This window comes from Triticum dicoccoides, chromosome 6A, assembly GCF_002162155.2.
Source record: "Triticum dicoccoides isolate Atlit2015 ecotype Zavitan chromosome 6A, WEW_v2.0, whole genome shotgun sequence".
In the NCBI taxonomy this organism is placed as follows: Eukaryota; Viridiplantae; Streptophyta; class Magnoliopsida; order Poales; family Poaceae; genus Triticum; species Triticum dicoccoides.
In genome coordinates, this window is record NC_041390.1 from 340984625 (window position 1) to 340994163 (window position 9539).

The window sequence follows — 9539 nt, forward strand, 5'->3', positions numbered from 1 at the left end:
GACGGCGGCGGGGTCGGCGGTCGCCGGCGAGGTACCCGGGCGGCGCGCGGGCAGCGTGGAGACGACAGGCGGCGCGGGCGTCTCGATGGGCTCGGGGGCCCGCTTCAGGCCAAGCGGGCCGGGCAGCGGAGCGGTGAAGTGGGGCTCCCGCCCGGGACACGTGGCGCATCCTTATTGGACAAGGGCGGCGGCGGCGAAATGTCCGGCCGGGACAAACATTGTCCGGCGGCTGGAGAGGGGATTTTTCTAGGGTTTGGAAGAGGAGATCCGGGATTTTCGGGGAGGGACCTATTTATAGAGGTAGAGGGAGCTAGGAAGCTCCAAATGAGGTGTGGTTTGCGGCCACGCGATCGTGATCGAACGATCTAGATGATAGAAGGGGTTTAGGTGGGTTTTGGGCCAGTTTGGAAGGTTGTTGGGCTGCAACACACCCGAGGCCTTTTCGGTCCCTCGGTTAACCGTTTGAGTATCAAATGAAGTCCAAATGGTACGAAACTTGACAGGCGGTCTACCTGTAGTAAACCAAGGCCGCATGGCAAGTCTCGGTCCAATCATAAAACGTTTAACACCCGCACACGAAAAGAGGTAGAAAGGGACACCGGAGGACATAGGAGCGCCGGAATGCAAAACGGACAATGGGGAAAATGCTCGAATGCATGAGACGAACACGTATGCAAATGCAATGCACATGATGACATGATATGAGATGCATGACAAAGACAAAAACACACGAAGACAAAAACCCGACAACAAGGAAATAAAATAACTTAGTGCCGGAAACGACAAGAGTTGGAATACAAATAAGGTAAATTACATCCGGGGTGTTACATAATGGGCCTTATACGGGTCGTAAACACAATGGGCCTTCTATGGGCCATATCATCAATGGGCCTTCTACGGGCTTATGGTCGGTCGGCCAAACATGGGCCAATAACAGACCACATTATGGCCGTAAATGGGCTAGAGTTGAAATCGTCCATTCATCGGCCGACAATAACGGGCCGTCGTTAATCGGCCGTATTTTGATGATGCTATTAAAACGGCCCAATGTATTAACGGGCCACAAACGGGCTGACTATAACCACGGGTTGAATTTGGCCCACAAGCAGGAAATGACAGTAACTGGCCATAAGTAAATGAATGTGGAAACGAACCCAAGAATAAATGGGCCCTGAGAAGGCCGAAAGATAACATGGGCTGGAAACGGCCAACGGAATAATGGGCCGTTAATGGGTATAAAGTGATACACTTTTCATTACGGGCCAGTTTTACCACGGGTCGTTAATGGGCCGAGGGTTACTGAGGGCCTCATATGGACCAAGAGACGTCATGGGCCATACATGGGCTGGAAGTTAAAACACGCTGGAATTATATGGGATGGCCCAGATGACGCTACTGGGCCTAATTCGGATAGGTCGTAAACATGCCCTGGGTTAGCGGGCTGTAAATGGGCTATATGCGAATAGGCTGTTAACAGGCTTGCCGTGGGCTGGCCCGCCACCTTTTTACCAAGTCAAACGGGTCGGCCTTTTCATAGGAATGGGCCTCTGTTGGGCCGTGCCACGGGTCGACGTATCATAGGCGCTTTGGGTCCAATGTGTGGATGACATCTGTCCTAACGGTGAGCCGACATGTGTTTCCTCCAGCCAATGATGATTTTACATGTGGAAAATCCCCATTGGTCGGGGTTGTTAACGGGTTATCGGATCCAAAACCGGACCCGGTAGCTTAACGGCGTTGCGTTACGGGGGATGCCACGTGTCGGTCACCCTTGACGAAAGCACTTCTGTGACGCGCGATTTATCGTCATGGAAGTGGACACTTCCGTGATGATAATTTTGGTAATGTCATGGAACACTTCTACGACAGCACAGGTATGACTATCTTGAGTCTGTCATAAATTTGTCATGGATGTACATGCATGATAGAAAACGTGACCTATTGTGACAAACACGTATCATCACGGAAGTGTATTTTTTTTGTAGTGGTACCTATGGGTTGCTAGTAGTGTTGATTACTCCTTGTAGTTGATGCTAGTTGGTTTACTCGGTGGAAGATTATATGTTCAGATCCATTATGCATATTAATACCCCTCTGATTATGAACATGAATATGCTTTGTGAGTGGTTACTTTTGTTCCTAAGGACATGGGAGAAGACTTGCTATTAGTAGTCATGTGAATTTGGTATTCGTTCGATATTTTGATGAGTTGTATGTTGTCATCCCTCTAGTGGTGTCATGTGAACATTAACTACATGACACTTCACCATTGTTTGGTCCTAGAGGGAGGCATTGGGAAGTAATAAGTAGATGATGGGTTGCTAGAGTGACAGAAGCTTAAACCCTAGTTTATGCATTGCTTCGTAAGGGGCTGATTTGGATCCATATGTTTCATGCTATGGTTAGGTTTACCTTAATACTTATGTTGTAGTTGTGAATGCTTGCAATGGGGGTTAATCATAAGTGGGATGTTTTTCCAAGTAAGGACAGCACCCAAGCACCGGTCCACGCACATATCAAATTATCAAAGTACCGAACGTGAATCTTATGATCGTGATGAAAACTAGCTTGACGATAATTCCCATGTGTCCTCGGGAGCGCTTTCCTTCATATAAAAGTTTGTCCAGGCTTGTCCTTTGCTACAAAAAGGATTGGGCCATCTTTTTGCACCTTATTTACTTTTATTACTTGTTACTCATTACAAATTACCTTATCACAAAACTATTTGTTACTGATAATTTCAGTGCTTGCAGAGAATACCTTGCTGAAAACTCCTTATCATTTCCTTCTGCTCCTCGTTGGGTTCGACACTCTTACTTATCAAAAAGTGTACGATAGATCCCCTACACTTGTGGGTCATCAAGACTCTTTTCTGGCGCCGTTGTTGGGGAGTGAAGCGCCTTTGGTAGGTGGAATTTGGTAAGGAAAAATTTATATAGTGTGCTAAAATTTACTATCACTTGTTACTATGGAAAGTAATCCTTTGAGGGGCTTGTTCGGGGTATCTTCACCCCAACCAGTAGATAAAATAGTTACTCCTCAACCTACTGAACCTACTGAAAATTTTTACTTTGAAATTCCTTCGGGTATGATAGAGAAACTGCTAGCTAATCCTTTTGCAGGAGATGGAACATTACACCCCGACTTACACTTAGTCTATGTGGATGAAGTTTGTGGATTATTTAAGCTTGCAGGTATGCCCGAGGATGTTATCAAGAATAGGGTCTTCCCTTTATCATTGAAGGGAGATGCATTGACATGGTATAGGCTATGTGATGACATGGGATCATGGGACTACAAACGGTTGAAATTGGAATTCTATCAGAAGTTATATCCTATGCATCTTGTTCATCGTGATTGTAATTATATATATAATTTTTTGCCTCGCGAAGGAGAAAGCATCGTTCAAGCTTGGGGGAGGCTTAAGTCAATGTTATATTCATGCCACAATCATGAGCTCTCAAGATAAATGATGATTCAAAACTTTTATGCTCGGCTTTCTGACAACAATCGCTCCATGCTCGATACTTCTTGTACTGGTTCCTTTATGATGAAGACTATTAAATTCAAATGGAATTTATTGGAGAGAATTAACGCAACTCTGAAGATTGGGATCTCGACGAAGGTAAGAAGTCAGGTATGACACCTAAGTTTGATTGTGTTAAATCTTTTATGGATACTGATGTTTTCCGTAAGTTTAGCACTAAATATGGACTTGGCTCTGAGATAGTAGCTTCTTTCTGTGAATCTTTTGCTACTCATGTTGATCTCTCTAAGGATAAGTGGTTTAAATATAATCCTCCCATTGAAACAAAAGTAGTTGCACCTATTAAAGTTGAAGAAAAAACTATCACTTATGATGATCCTGTAGTTCCTACTGCTTATGTTGAGAAACCACCTTTCCCTGTTAGAATAAAGGATCATGCTAAAGCTTCAACTGTAGTCAACAAGAGTAATATTAGGACACACAAACCCCCTGATCAAATTAAAGTTGAACCTAATATTGCTATGGTTAAAGATCTCTTGGCCGATAATATTGATGGGCATGTTATTTACTTTTGTGATGAGACTACTAGAATTGCTAAACCTGGTGCTAAAGATAAGCATATACCTATGGTAAGCATGCCTGTTATTTCTGTTAAAATAGGAGATCATTGTTATCATGGCTTGTGTGATATGGGTGCTAGTGCTAGTGCAATACCTATTTCCTTATACAAAGAAATTATGCATGATATTGCACCAGCTGAGATAGAAGATATCGATGTTACCATTAAGCTTGCTAATAGAGATACTATTTCACCAATTGGGATTGTTAGAGATGTTGAAGTCTTGTGTGGGAAGGTTAAATATCCTACTGATTTTGTGGTTCTTGGTTCCCCACAAGATAGCTTTTTTCCCATTATATTTGGTAGACTCTTCTTGAATATTGTCAATGCTAAGATAGACTGCAATAAGGATATTGTTTCTGTTGGTTTAGGGGATTTGAATCATGAGTTTAATTTTGCTAAATTTCGTAGACAACCCCATGATAAAGAATTGCCTAGTAAAGATGAAATTATTGGTCTTGCTTCTATTGCCGTGCCTCCTACTGATCCCTTAGAACAATATTTGCTAGACCATGAAAATGATATGTTCATGAATGAAAGAAGGGAAATAGATGAAGTATTCTTTAAACAGGGACCTATTCTGAAACACAACTTGCCTGTTGAAATCCTAGGGGATCCTCCTCCACCCAAGGGTGATCCCGTGTTTGAGCTTAAACCATTACCTGATACTCTTAAATATGCTTATCTTAATGAAAGGAAGATATATCCTATTATTATTAGTGCTAACCTTCTAGAGAAGGATGAAGAAAAATTATTGAAAACTCTGAAGAAGCACCGTGCTGCTATTGGATATACTCTTGATGATCTTAAGGGCATTAGTGCCACTCTATGTCATACCAAATAAACTTGGAGAAAGACGCCAAACCAGTTATTGATCACCAACGGCGGCTGAATCCTAAGATGAAAGAAGTGGTAAGAAAAGAAATACTAAAGCTCCTTGAGGCAGGTATAACTTATCCCGTTGCTGATAGTCAGTGGGTAAGTCCTGTCCATTGTGTCCCTAAGAAGGGAGGTATCACTGTCGTTCCTAATGATAAAGATGAATTGATTCTGCAAAGAATTATTACAGGGTATAGGATGGTAATTGATTCACAAATTAAATAAGGCTACTAAAAAAGATCATTACCCCTTACCTTTTATTGATCAAATGCTAGAAGGATTATCCAAACATACACATTTTTTCTTTCTAGATGGTTACTATGGTTCTCTCAAATACCTATGTCAGCTGATGATCAAGCAAAGACCACTTTTACTTGCCCTTTCGGTACTTTTTCTTATAGACGTATGCCTTTTGGTTTATGTAATGCACCTGCTACCTTTCAAAGATGCATGATGGCTATATTTTTTGACTTTTGTGAAAAGATTTGTGAGGTATTCATGTATGATTTATCCGTTTATGGATCCTCTTTTGATGATTGCTTGAGCAACCTTGATCGAGTTTTGTAGAGATGTGAAGGAACTTTGTCTTGAATTGGGAGAAGTGCCACTTTATGGTTAATGAAGGTATTGACTTGGGGCATAAAATTTTTGAAAGAGGTATTGAAGTTGACAAAGCTAAAGTTGATGCTATTGAAAAGATGTCGTGTCCCAAGGACATCAAAGGAATAAGAAATTTTCTGGGTCATGCCGGTTTTTATAGGAGGTTCATTAAGGACTTCTCAAAAATTTCTCGGCCTCTGACTAACCTATTACAAAAAGATATTCCTTTTGTCTTTGACGATGATTGTGTAGAGGCATTTGAAATACTTAAGAAAGCATTAATTTTTGCACCTATTGTTCAGCCACCTGATTGGAATTTACCCTTTGAAATTATGTGTGATGCTAGTGATTATGCTGTAGGGGCTGTTCTAGGACAAAGAGTTGATAAGAAATTAAATGTTATCCAATATGCTAGTAAAACCCTAGACGGTGCCCAAAGAAATTATGCTACTACTGAAAAAGGAATTCTTAGCAGTTGTATTTGCTTGTGATAAGTTCAGACCTTATATTGTTGATTCTAAAGTAACTATTCACACTGATCATGCTTCTATTAAATACCTTATGGAAAAGAAAGATGCTAAACCTAGACTTATTAGATGGGTTCTCCTACTACAAGAATTTGATTTGCATATTATTGACAGAAAGGGAGCTGAGAACCAATTCCAGACAACTTGTCTAGGTTAGAGAATGTTCTTGATGACCCACTACCTATTGATGATAGCTTTCCTTGTGAACAATTAAATGTCATAAATGATTCTCGTACTGCTCCATGGTATGTTGATTATGCTAATTATATTGTTGCTAAATTTATACCACCTAGTTTCACATACCAGCAAAAGAAAAAGTTCTTCTATGATTTAAGGCATTACTTTTGGGATGACCCACATCTTTATAAAGAAGGAGTAGATGGTGTTATTGGATGTTGTGTACCTAAGCATGAACAGGAACAGATCCTACACAAGTGTCACTCTGAAGCATATGGAGGGCACCATGTTGGAGATAGAACTGCACACAAGGTATTGCAATCCTGTTTTTATTGGCCTACTCTCTTCAAGGATGCCCATAAGTTTGTCTTGTCTTGTGATAAATGTCAAAGTATTGGTAATATTAGTAGACGTCAAGAAATGCCTATGAATTATTCACTTTTTATTGAACCATTTGATGTTTGGAGCTTTGCTTATATGGGACCTTTTCCTTCCTCTAATGGGTATACACATATTTTAGTTGTTGTTGATTACGTTACTAAGTGGGTAGAAGCTATTCCAACTAGTAGTGCTGATCATAACACCTCTATTAAGATGCTTAAAGAAGTTATTTTTCCGAGGTTTGGAGTCCCTAGATATTTAATGACTGATGGTGGTTCACATTTTATTCATGGTGCCTTTCGTAAAATGCTTGCTAAGTATGATGTTAATCATAGAATTGCATCTCCATATCACCCACAGTCTAGTTGTCAAGTAGAATTAAGTAATAGAGAGCTCAAATTAATTTTGCAAAAGACTGTTAATAGATCTAGAAAGAATTGGTCCAAGAAACTTGACGATGCATTATGGGCCTATAGAACTGCATATAAAAATCCTATGGGTATGTCTCCATATAAAATGGTTTATGGTAAAGCATGTCACTTACCTCTTAAATTAGAACATAAGGCATATTGGGCTATTAAAGAGCTCAACTATGAATTCAAACTTGCTGGTGAGAAGAGGCTTTTTGACATTAGCTCACTCGATGAATGGAGAAGCAAAGCCTATGAAAATGCCAAATTGTTTAAAGAAAAAGTTAAAACATGGCATGACAAAAGGATACAAAAGCGCGAGTTCAATGTAGGTGATTATGTATTGCTATACAACTCTCGTTTAAGATTTTTTGCAGGCAAACTTCTCTCTAGGTGGGAAGGCCATTACGTCATCGAGGAGGTCTATCGTTCTGGTGCCAAAAAAATCAACAACTTCGAAGGCACAAATCCAAGGGTGGTGAACGGTCAAATAATCAAACATTATATCTCAGGTAATCCTATAAATGTTGAAACTAATATTATTGAAACCGTAACCCCGGAGGAATACATAAGGGACACTTTCCAGAATGTTTCAGACTCCAAAAAGGAATAGGTACATGGTTGACTTGCTCGTCCGTGCCGGTTTACGACACCGGTGCCGATCTTCCCCGTCCGCACCGGTTTACAATGCCACAGCCGGTTCATCTATCCGAGCTGCTTCTGATATTGCGGTCGTTTTTGTCGTCCGTTTCTCGTGGCCTGGTCTACATCATCATACCGGGACGCAACTGTCTGCATGAGCTGTTTATTGGGCGCACAAGTCGCCGCCACTACAGTTTTGATTAACTTCAAATCACCAGTTGGAAGGAACCATTGGCCGAGTTACTGACACGGCTCATATGGTATTATTTACAACCCGCCGCAGTCACCTCAACCTTCTATGGATTCACATCGTGCTATCAACGCCAATGATATACAAGTTATGCCGGTTTATATACGGTCAAATATGGAGAGCCTCAAGCCAACTCCTCGAGTCACCTTTGAGACTCGGGGGCTATGATGACATGACTCAGCGAATATTGCCAGTTTCAGCAAATTTAAAAAACCCCATGACGATGGAGGGAAAGATAACCCAGTCCCGGAGGCTACTGTTATATTGATGAAAGTTTAAAGGCCGTCAGAAAATTTCCGGTTTAGAAAGTATATAATGGTTACAAAATCCCGGCTCAATGAAGAAGATCTGGGTCATCAGAAAGGATTCCAGTTTAAAATCCGGCTCAAGGGAAGTCAGTCTGACTGAAGATCTCAAATATCCGATTTATAGTCCGGTTCAAGAAAAATCTATTCTCCTACAAAGCTCTGAAGCACTCAAATCCGGTTTAACAATGTCCGGTTCAAAAAGGAATTAACTTCTCGCAAGTTCGAGTTTAAAGGCCGTCATAAAATTTCCGGCTAAAATTGAAGATTCCGGTTTAAAATCCGGTTCAAGGGAAAGATGTCTCCCACAAAGCTTTGAAGCTCTCAATATCCGGTTTAAGATCCCGGTTCAAGAAGAATTTATCTCTTGCAAAAAGTTAAAAATTGTCAAAGAGGACCTGCTGCCATGATGCGCGGTTCAAACATGGGTATCCCGCCTTACTGGCCTGACATAATATTGATCACATGGGGGCTTCTGCTTTATAAAGCGGGGTCTCTGTTCTTTTACATCATGTGAGGTTACACGGAGTTGCTCTAAAGCGGCCTCCGGTTTACCCCTTGAGTTTGCTTTGATAAAAGCATCGTGTTATATCACTTGGAGGATTGGTCGTGTCCGAACCAATACCATGCCTCTTGATAGGCGAAAGCCACCAGATCACTTGGGGACTTGGTCATGTCTGAACCAGTCATGCCTCTTGATCGGCCTAAGGCCACAGAATCACTTGGGGGCTTGGTCGAACCCGAACCATGACCACGCCATTTGGTCGGCATAAATGCCACAAGAATCACTTGGGGACCTGGCTAACTAGAACCATAGTTACACCTAACGGGAGCTTGGTCGTGTTTAGCCATGGTAACGCCATTTGATCAGCTTAAATAAAACTTTTCTTTTGCTTCACACTTTTCTTTGAAGGGTTTTTTTTGCTTTTCATTGTGTTTCTTAAACTGACAAATTTTATTTTCAATTGACGGAACACAGTTCACGTCAATCCAGAGACTATTTGCCCGGTTTAACATCCTCTTATGGAGTAAGCCGGTGTTTATCACAACCCGGCACGGTTTTATCATAAACCGGCACAATATGGAAGGAGTTATCAGTACTCAAGATTTGGGTTATCACCCTTACTACAAAAAGTTGGTAAAACCAACGATGTGATTCAATGTCACAGGTATGATATATTTCATATTTGATTATTCTAAATGCAGCCTTGGTTATAAACCCAGGTTATATGTCAGGTATTATGACCCGTCCGGTGGTAAAC